Here is a 9,545-nt window from a genome sequence, read left to right on the forward strand (position 1 = left end):
TCAGGCTGAGTACAGTGAGATAGCTCATTCTCTGTATCACCTCATAAGAGAAAGTCCATCAGCTTAAAACTCATCTCCTAACCTGGGAACCTGAAGCTCAAAAGGCCTTTAACCAGCTAAAGCAGGCCTTACTTAAGGCACCAGCTCTCAGCCTTCCCATAGGAAGGGCCTTCAATCTATATGTATCAGAAAGGAAGGGGATGGCCCTGAGAGTCTTAACACAGGCCTGAGGATAAACTCAACAGCCAATGGGTTATTTGAGTAAGGAACTTGATTTGGTGGCTAAAGCATGGCCAGCATGCCTCTGAGCCATTGCCCCGGTGGCCCTATTGGTCCCAGAAGCCTCCAAATTAAACTTGGGAGATGACTTGACTGTTTATACCACACATAACATGGCGAGTTTCCTGTCCTCTAAGGGAAGCCTTTGGTGAACAGACAGCAGTTTCCTTAAATATCAAGCTCTACTGTTAGAGGGTTCCACCATCCAGTTAAAAACTTTCTCTCACTTAAACCCAGACACTTTCCTCCCCGAGGGAGCTGGAAAACCTAAATGTGACTGTGAACAAGTTGTGGTACAGACTTATGCAGCCAGGGAAGATCTCAGGGAAACTCCCCTAGAAAAATCCAGATTGGACCCTCTTCATGGATGGAAGCTCCTTTGTAGAGCAAAGAATCCATAGGCAGGATATGCAGTAGTCACTCTGAATGATGTTATTGAAAGCACATCTCTGTCTCTAGGCACAAGTGCTCAACTAACTGAACTGACAGCTCTTACACTTGAGTTGCACTTGAGTTAAGCAAGGGAAAGGTAGCTAACATTTACACTGACTCAAGTGTGCTTTCCTAGTTCTCCATGCTCATGCTACCATTTGGAAGGAAAGGTACTTTCTTACCACCAATGGGTCTTCTATTAAATATCATCAGGAAATTAACAAGTAATTATCCTCAGTTTTCCCTCCACAAGAGGTAGCAGTGATGCATTGTAAGGGACATCAGAAGGGAGTAAATGAAATAGCCTAAGGAAACAAGCTAGCTGATCAGGCAGCCAAGTCAGCAGCAAGGAAGTCTCATGACATCAACACACTTCAAGCCCCTCTACTCTGAGAAGGCTCCATAAGAGCAATCTAGCCTCAGTATTCCCCTGCAGAAATAGAATAGGCCACTTCTCAAGGGTACACCCTCCAGCCCTAAGAATGGCTGCAGTCAGAGGATTGCAAGGTCCACTTGCCAGCCTCCAGCCAGTGGAGTCTTTAAATTCCTTCACCAAGCTTTTCACTTGGGAAAGGATAAAACTTATCAATGTGCCCAAAGATTGTTTTCAGGAGAGAACTTATTAAGAACAGTAAAACAGGTTGTTAATGCTTGCGAAGTCTTTCTTAATAGTAATCCCATGAACAGACAGTCCCTTCCTCCTCAAATCCAAAGGATGGGATGCTCTCTAAGGGAGGACTGGTAGATAGACTTCACCCACATGCCAAAGACGAAGGACATCCAATACCTCCTGGTATGGGTATATACATTCACTAACTGGGTAGAAGCATTTCCATAGCATACAGAAAAGGCCTCTGAGGTAGTAAAGATGTTAGTTAATGAAATTATTCCCTGTGTTGGTCTACTTAAGTGCCTCCAAAGTGAAATGGCCCCTCATTTGAAGCAGCCATCACACAGGTAGCCTCAAAGGCACTAGGTATACAGTATCATCTCCGCTGAATTTGGAGACCCCAGTCCTCAGGAAAACTACAGAAGACATATGATGTCATCAAAAGACACCTCAGGAAACTGTCCCAAGAAACTCATCTTCCTTGGGTTACTCTTCTTCCTATGGCTTTACTGCAGGTAAGAAACACCCCTTCAATGTTAGATCTAAGCCCTTTTGAGATGTTGTATGGATGGCCTTTTCTCACCAATGATTTCTTATTAGACCAAGAGACCTCTGAATTGGGCAAGCATGTAAACTCTCTGGCTCGTTTTCAACAGGAATTAACTCAAGTAGCAGAAGCCCAACCCCAAGAAGTAGGACCATCTTTATTTAACCCAGGATATTTGGTACTGGTAAAGTCTCTACCTTCTCTCTCTCCTTCTCTAAGCCCAAGCAGGGAAGGGCCTTACACCATTCTCCTTTCAATGCTCTCGGCAGTAAAAGTTACAGGTATTGATTCCTGGATACATCACGCTCAAGTTAAAGCCTGGAAAACTGAGAGAGCAATCCCTGGCAGCCCAGAGGAATGTCTTGGATACCAATGTGAGGAAATAAGAGACCTTAAGCTGAAAATCAAAAGAGATAAGTAAATGAGCAAGGGCTACTTATCCTACTCACTTCCACCTCTACCATTCAGTCATCCAGCCTTTGGTACAACTGGTTAGCTCCATTATTAAGCCTCCTCCTGCTCATGTGTTTTATATTAATGTTTGGACCTTGTCTACTCAATACTATAACTCGAATTGTTTCCTCTCACCTAGAAGCAATCAAACTCCAAATGGTGCTACAGACTTAACCACACATGATACGCCTTTCTTCCAAGGACACTTAGAACAACCCCAGGAGCCCTAGCTGCTGTTCTCCACACAACACCCCTTTTCAACAGGAAGTAGCCAGAAAGAGTTGTCACCCAACACCCTCTAACAGCAGTTAGGGTTACCACTCCTGAGGAGGGGAATGATATCAAAGTTGATATGGTTTGGCTGTATCTACACCCAAATCTCATCTTGAATTCCCACGTGTTGTGGGAGGCACCCAGTGGTAGGTAATTGAATCATGGGGGCAGGTCTTTACCATGCTGTTCTCGTGATAATGAATATGTCTAATGAGATCTGATGGTTATAAAAAGGGAGCTTACCTGCACAAGCGCTCCTTTCTTTGCTTGCCGCCATCCACGTAAGATGTGACTTGCTCCTCCTGGCTTTCTGCCATGATTGTGAGGCAACCCCAGCCACATGAAACTGTAATTCTTTTTTTTTTTTTTTTTTTTTTTTTTTTTGAGATGGAGTCTCGCTCTGTCGCCCAGGCTGGAGTGCAGTGGCGCAATCTCGGCTCACTGCAAGCTCCGCCTCCCGGGTTCACGCCATTCTCCTGCCTCAGCCTCTCCGAGTAGCTGGGACTACAGGCGCCCGCCACCACGCCCGGCTAATTTTTCGTATTTTTAGTAGAGACGGGGTTTCACCGTGGTCTCGATCTCCTGAACTCGTGATCCACCCGCCTCGGCCTCCCAAAGTGCTGGGATTACAAGTGTGAGCCACCGCGCCTGGCTATGAAACTGTAATTCTAATTAAACCTCTTTCTTTTATGAATTGCCCAGTCTCTGGTATGTCTTTATCAGCAGTGTGAAAACAGACTAACACAGGAGTTAAGAAGAAATCACTTAGGCAGATAGTAAGGGTATGGGAGTCCTCAGTAAGGCTTTTCTTTTTAATGAAAAGCAGCCTCAAATCATTTTCTAACAAAGAGCAGCCCGTAAAGTCCAGCTGCAGACATAGACAAGCAAGCTGGGGGCTTGCACGGGTGAATGCTGGCAGGAACTAGGGACTAGACGTGTTCAAGATGGTAGCTTCATATTCCCTTCTCTGCCAGTCACATGTACAGTAGGGAGCAGACAAGATGGAGTTGGCCAAGGGGAAAGTTCATTTGCATAATAAGATTAGGGTGGAGAGACCAGCCTTCCCCATGCACTATGTAAATGTCATACTTGATTAAGCCAATCTGTGAGCCCTGCATAATCAGACACCACCTCCTCAAGCCAGACTATAAAATCTAGCACATCTGCCACCAGCCGGTCTTTTTCACTCAGAAGGCCCCTCTCTCTCTAGAGAGAGAGCTGTTTTTCTTTTGCTTTTCTTCTGCCTATTAAACCTCTGCTCCTAAGCTCCTCATGTTTGTTTGTGTCCAAAATTTTCCAGGCACAAGATGACAAACCCTGGGTATATACCCTAGACAATGTAGCCACTTCAATACTGAAGAGGAAATAGACCAGATAATTGTCCAAAACTATATCGTTAGTAAATGGAAGTGCCACTACTGCAGGAACATACCAGGAAAGCCAAGAGAATCAACAAACCTTTTGAAGGAGTTGGATTGCTGCTGCAGGCTCCATCGAACAGCCAAGGAACTGTGAGCCTGCCTGCTTTCTCCACAAGGAGGCTTATGGTCTAGGGCAAGTTCTCAGCTGGGGTTACTGGCTGCCTGGAAATAGACTCAGTGCTGTTGTGGGAGCACATTGGGAGTGAGACCAGCCTTTAGGACTGCAGTCTACATGGGAGTGGGGTGAGGCCTAAGCCTGCTGGCTTTCCCCCACTTCCTTGGCAACCCGCATTACTCAGCAGAGGCAGCCAAAATCCCCCTAGCAATATAACTCTATTGGACTGTGAACCACACCACCAACTCCCACAGTAGCTATAGCAAGCCCTGTCCAAGGAGAAGCTGAGCTCAGACATGCCTATCCCTGCCCTCACCAGGTGGTCTTTCTCTACCTGCCATGGTAACTGAAGACAAAGGTCATAATGTCTTGAGAGCTCTATGATCCTGCGCACTGCCAGAGAAAACTGAATACTTAACCAGGTGTCCATAGGGGAAGGCTGAATCCTCCCTTAGGACTGCAGCTGATGCTCTCTTGAAAGCGTGACCTCCCGGCTGTAGGCCAACTGATGGAAAACCAGCACACTTAACGAAAACACAAACAACTACCCTCATAGAGTCCACTTCACTCTCATGCTACTTCCACCAGAGTAGGTGCTGGTATCCATGGCTGCAAGACCTGAAGATGGATCACATCATGGGACTCCTTGCAGACACCATCAAGTACTAGCCCAGAGCCTGGTAGCTTCACTGAGTAGCTAGACCAAGAAGAGCAAAAACAATTACTACAGTTCAGCTCTCAGAAAGCCCCATTCCTAGAGGAAAGGGAGAACACCACATCAAAGGAGCACCCTGTGGGACAAAAGAATCTGAACAGCAGTCTTTGAATCCCAGATCTTCCCTCTGACATAGTCTACCCAAATGAGAAGGAACTAGACCAATAGTTCTAGTGCTATGACAAAACAAGGTTGTTTAACACCCCCAAAAGATCATACCAGCTAACTAGCAATGGATCCAAACCAAGAAGAAATCTCTGAATTGCCAAAAAAAAAAAAAAAGAATTTAGGAGGTTGATTAATAAGCTATCAAAGAGGCACCAGAGAAAGGTGAAGTCCAACTTAAAGAAGTCAAAAACATGATACAGGGCATGAAAGAAAAATTCTTCAGTGAAATAGATAGCATAAATAAAAAAAAAACACAACTTCTGGAAGTCAAGAATACACTTATAGAAGTGCAAAATGCACTGCAAAATCTCAGCAACAGAATTGAACAAGCAGAAGAAAGAACTTCAGAACTCCAAGACAAGGCTTTCAAATTAACCCAATCCATCAAAGACAGAAAAAAGAATTTTTAAAAATGAAGAAAGCCTCGAAGAAGTTTGGGACTATGGTAAGCACCCAAACCTAAGAATAATTGGTGTTCCTGAGAAAGAAGATAAATCTCAAAGTTTGGAAGATATATTTGAGGGAATAATCAAGGAAAACTTCCTTGGCCTTTCTGGAGATCTAGACATCTAAATACTAGAAGCTTAAAGAACACCTGTGAAATTTGTCACAAAAACATAATTGACTAGGTACATAATCATCAGGTTATCTAAAGTCAAGACAAAGAAAATAATCTTAAGATCTGTGAGGCAAAAACATCAGGTAACCTATAAAGGAAAACCTATCTGATTAACAGTAAATTTCTCAGCAGAAACCCTACAAGCTAGAAGGGATTGTGGTCCTATTTTTAGCCTCCTTAAACAAAACAATGATCAGCCAAGAATTATGTATCCAGCAAAACTAAGCTTCACAAATAAGGAAAGACACAGTCTTTTCCAGACAAAGAAGTGCTGAGAGAATTTGCCACTACCAAGCCAGCACTATAAGAACTGTTAAAAGCAGCTCTAAATCTTTAAATATATCCACGAAATACACCAAAATAGAACCTCCTTAAAGCATAAATCTCACAGGATCTATATAACAACAACAACAACCAAAAAAAAAAAAAAAAGGTATTCAGGCAACAAATAGCACAATGAATAGAATAGTACCTGACATATCAATACTAACATTGAATGTAAATGGCCTAAATGCTCCACCTGAAGGATACAGAATTGCAGAATGGATTAAAAACTAACCAAATTTCCGCTGTCTTCGGGATACTCACCTAACACCTAAGGACTCACATAAACTTAAGGTAAAGAGTTAGAAAAAGATATTCCATGCAAATGGACACCAAAATTGATCAGCAGTAGTTATTCTCATATCAGAGAAAACCAAACTTTAAAGCAACAGCTGTTTAAAAAGACAGAGAGCAACAAGGAATATTACATAATGTTAAAAGAACTAGTCCAACAGGAAAACATTATAATTCTAAATATATATGCAGCTAACACTGAGGCTCCCAAATTTATAAAACAATCACTACTAGATCTAAGAAATGAGATCTGCAGCAACATAATAATAGTGATGGGCTTTAATACTCTACTGGTAGCACTAGACCAGTCATCAAGACAGAAAGTCAACAAAGAAACAATGGACTTAAACTATACACTACAACAAATGGATTTAACAAATACTTACAGAACATTCTACCCAACAACTACAGAATATACATTCTATTCGTCAGCACATGTAACATTCTCCAAGATAGACCATATAATAGGCCCCAATCAAGTCAAATTATATAAAGTACTCCCTCTGATCACAGAGGAATGAAATTGGAAATCAACTTCAAAAGGAACTCTGGAAACCATGCAAATACAAAGAAATAAAATAACCTGCTTCTGAATCATCATTGGGTCCACAATGAAATCAAGATGGAAACAAAAAAATTCTTTGAACTGAATAACAGTGTCACAACCTATCAAAAACTCTGGGATACAGCAAAAGTAGTAGTACTAAGAGGAAAGTTCCTAGTGTAAATGCCTACATCAAAAAGTCTGAAAGAACACAAATAGACAATCTAAGGTCACGCCTCATGAAGCTGGAGAAACAACAATCCAAACTCAAACCCAGCAGAAAAAAATAAATAATGAAGATCATAGCAGAACTAAATGAAATTGAAACAAAAAAAAATACAAAAGATAAATGAAACAAAAAGCTGGTTCTTTGAAAAGATAAATAAAATTTATAGACCATTAGTGAAATTAACCAAGAAAAGAAGAGAGAAGATCCAAATAAGCTCCGTTAGAAACAAAACAAGAGATATTATAACTCATACCACAGAAATACATAAGATCAATCAAGGCTACTATGAACACCTTGATATGCATAAACTAGAAAACCTAGAGGAGATGGATAAATTCCTGGAAATATGCAACCCTCCTACATTAAACCAGGAAAATATGGAATCTCTGAACATACCAATAACAAGCAGTGAGATTGAAAGATTGATTTTTAAAATTGCCAACAAAAAACAAGTCCAGGACCAGACAGATTTGCAGCTGAATTCTATCAGACATTCAAAGAAGAATTGGTACCAATCCTATTGACATTATTCCACAAGATAGAGAAAGAGAAAATACCCCCTAAATCATTCTATGAAGCCATTCTATGTAAACTCCATGAAGAGAGATAATTTTTTTTGGTCCAACTATAGGTTCTTAGTTTCTGGCATTAAAAATGGCATTCAGAACATTTATTAACTTAATATTGGCTAAGTGTGTTTCCTGAACTATGAATTACTAGGTTAATATCAACTGTTATGATTAGTCATAACAAATATATTATTTATCTGTTGCTGCATAACAAACTACCCCAAAACTTAGCAGGGTCAAACAACAATTATTCAGTATTTCAGAGTTCCTATGGGTCAGAAACTTGGGCAGAGCTCAGCTGAATGCCTCCACTTCGAGTTCTCTCACAAGCTGCAATGAAAATGTTACCCAGGGATGCAGTTTCATCTGAAAGCTCAAATGGGGAGGATCTACTTCCAAGATCAATTTTTCTGGTTTCTGGCAAGATTCAGTTCCTCATGAATTGTAGGAATAAAGGCCTCTTTTCCTCACTGGTTGTTAAGTAGAGGCCTTTCTCAGTTTCTTGACACACAGGCCTCTCCATAAGGCAGCTCACAACATGGTAACTGGCTTCTACCAGAGAGAGTAAGAGAACAAAAGAGATGAGTTTATGTCAGTGTTGGCCCATAACCAAATCTCACAGTGATGTTTTTGGTGAATTTTGCTCATATTTGAGTAGGATGAGAAATAATGTCTATTTTAGGGAGTTTTTGTGAAGATAATATATTTGTGATTCTATTTGCTAGAAATAACTTACTAGGTCAAACTTTCACCCAAAGGTAGGGTTTTACACAAAGACATGAATACCAGGAGGCAGGAATTATTGGAAGCCATCTTAGAGCTGCTTACCATAACAATTTTGATGACTGTTCACATGCCTAATACTAGTATAGTCATGAAAACAATTACTTTATCAGTATTACTTTGAATATAATAAACATTCATTCATGTGTATAACAAAGTTAAATATAACACATAAAACAGAATTAAACACTATTTCATGGCACAGGTCATCCACTGTCCCACTTGAATCTACCAGAGAAAATCTGTAGTATTCCCTCTCAGACAAAAACAGTATTGCAAATGTGGATTGAGATGTGGGTAAAAGAAACATTGGTTTGCTGGATTCTTAATTTAAAAATGTTATGAATTAATAGTCTAAGAACATTTCTTACCATTTGTTCTACTGGGCTAATATCTAACATCTCAATCTGCACTATACAAATGTGTGATACACCCTTATATGTTGACCGATCATAATCAGGTATTCTGCACTTTTACAATGTTGCCTAACACAATGTGTGTTTTTACAAAGTAAATGAAACAGCCTAAGTCAAAGGTTTGGAGAAAGGGAGAGTTAGGAATGAACTCAAATCCTAATTCTCACTTCCTTCTGCTGTTGCCATAAAGTAGCGAATTACCTAGTGCCACTTTTAATAAAATATTTCTATATTGTAGTGTGCAATCTGTGTACAAATGTGATTTTTATGAATAAATTCACTAATTCAACAAATATTTAATTTGTGCCACTAATATAAAAGGCACCTTGCTAGACATTAGCAATACAGAGCATAACAAGATAAACAGGTTTTCTTCCATTTGAGAGTGTGCATACTAATGAAGGAGGCATATATCAAACAATTAGTCATATAAAATGGAATTAAGTGGCATGAAGAATAAGTACAAGGTGTCTATTATTCAGCCTGGGCTTCCATAACAAAGTATCAGCCGGCCGCAGTGGCTCACACCTGTAACCCCAGCACTTTGGGAGGCTGAGACGGGCAGATCACGAGGTCAAGAGATCGAGACCATCCTGGCCAACATGGTGAAACCCTGTCTCTACTAAAAAATACAAAAATTAGCTGGGTGTGGTGGCATGTGCCTGTGGTCCCAGCTACTTGGGAGGCTGAGGCAGGAGAATCGCTTGAACCTGCGAGGCAGAGGTTGCAGTGAGCCGAGATCACGCCACTGCAC

The sequence above is a fragment of the Symphalangus syndactylus genome, chromosome 3 (assembly GCF_028878055.3).
Source record: "Symphalangus syndactylus isolate Jambi chromosome 3, NHGRI_mSymSyn1-v2.1_pri, whole genome shotgun sequence".
In the NCBI taxonomy this organism is placed as follows: domain Eukaryota; kingdom Metazoa; phylum Chordata; class Mammalia; order Primates; family Hylobatidae; genus Symphalangus; species Symphalangus syndactylus.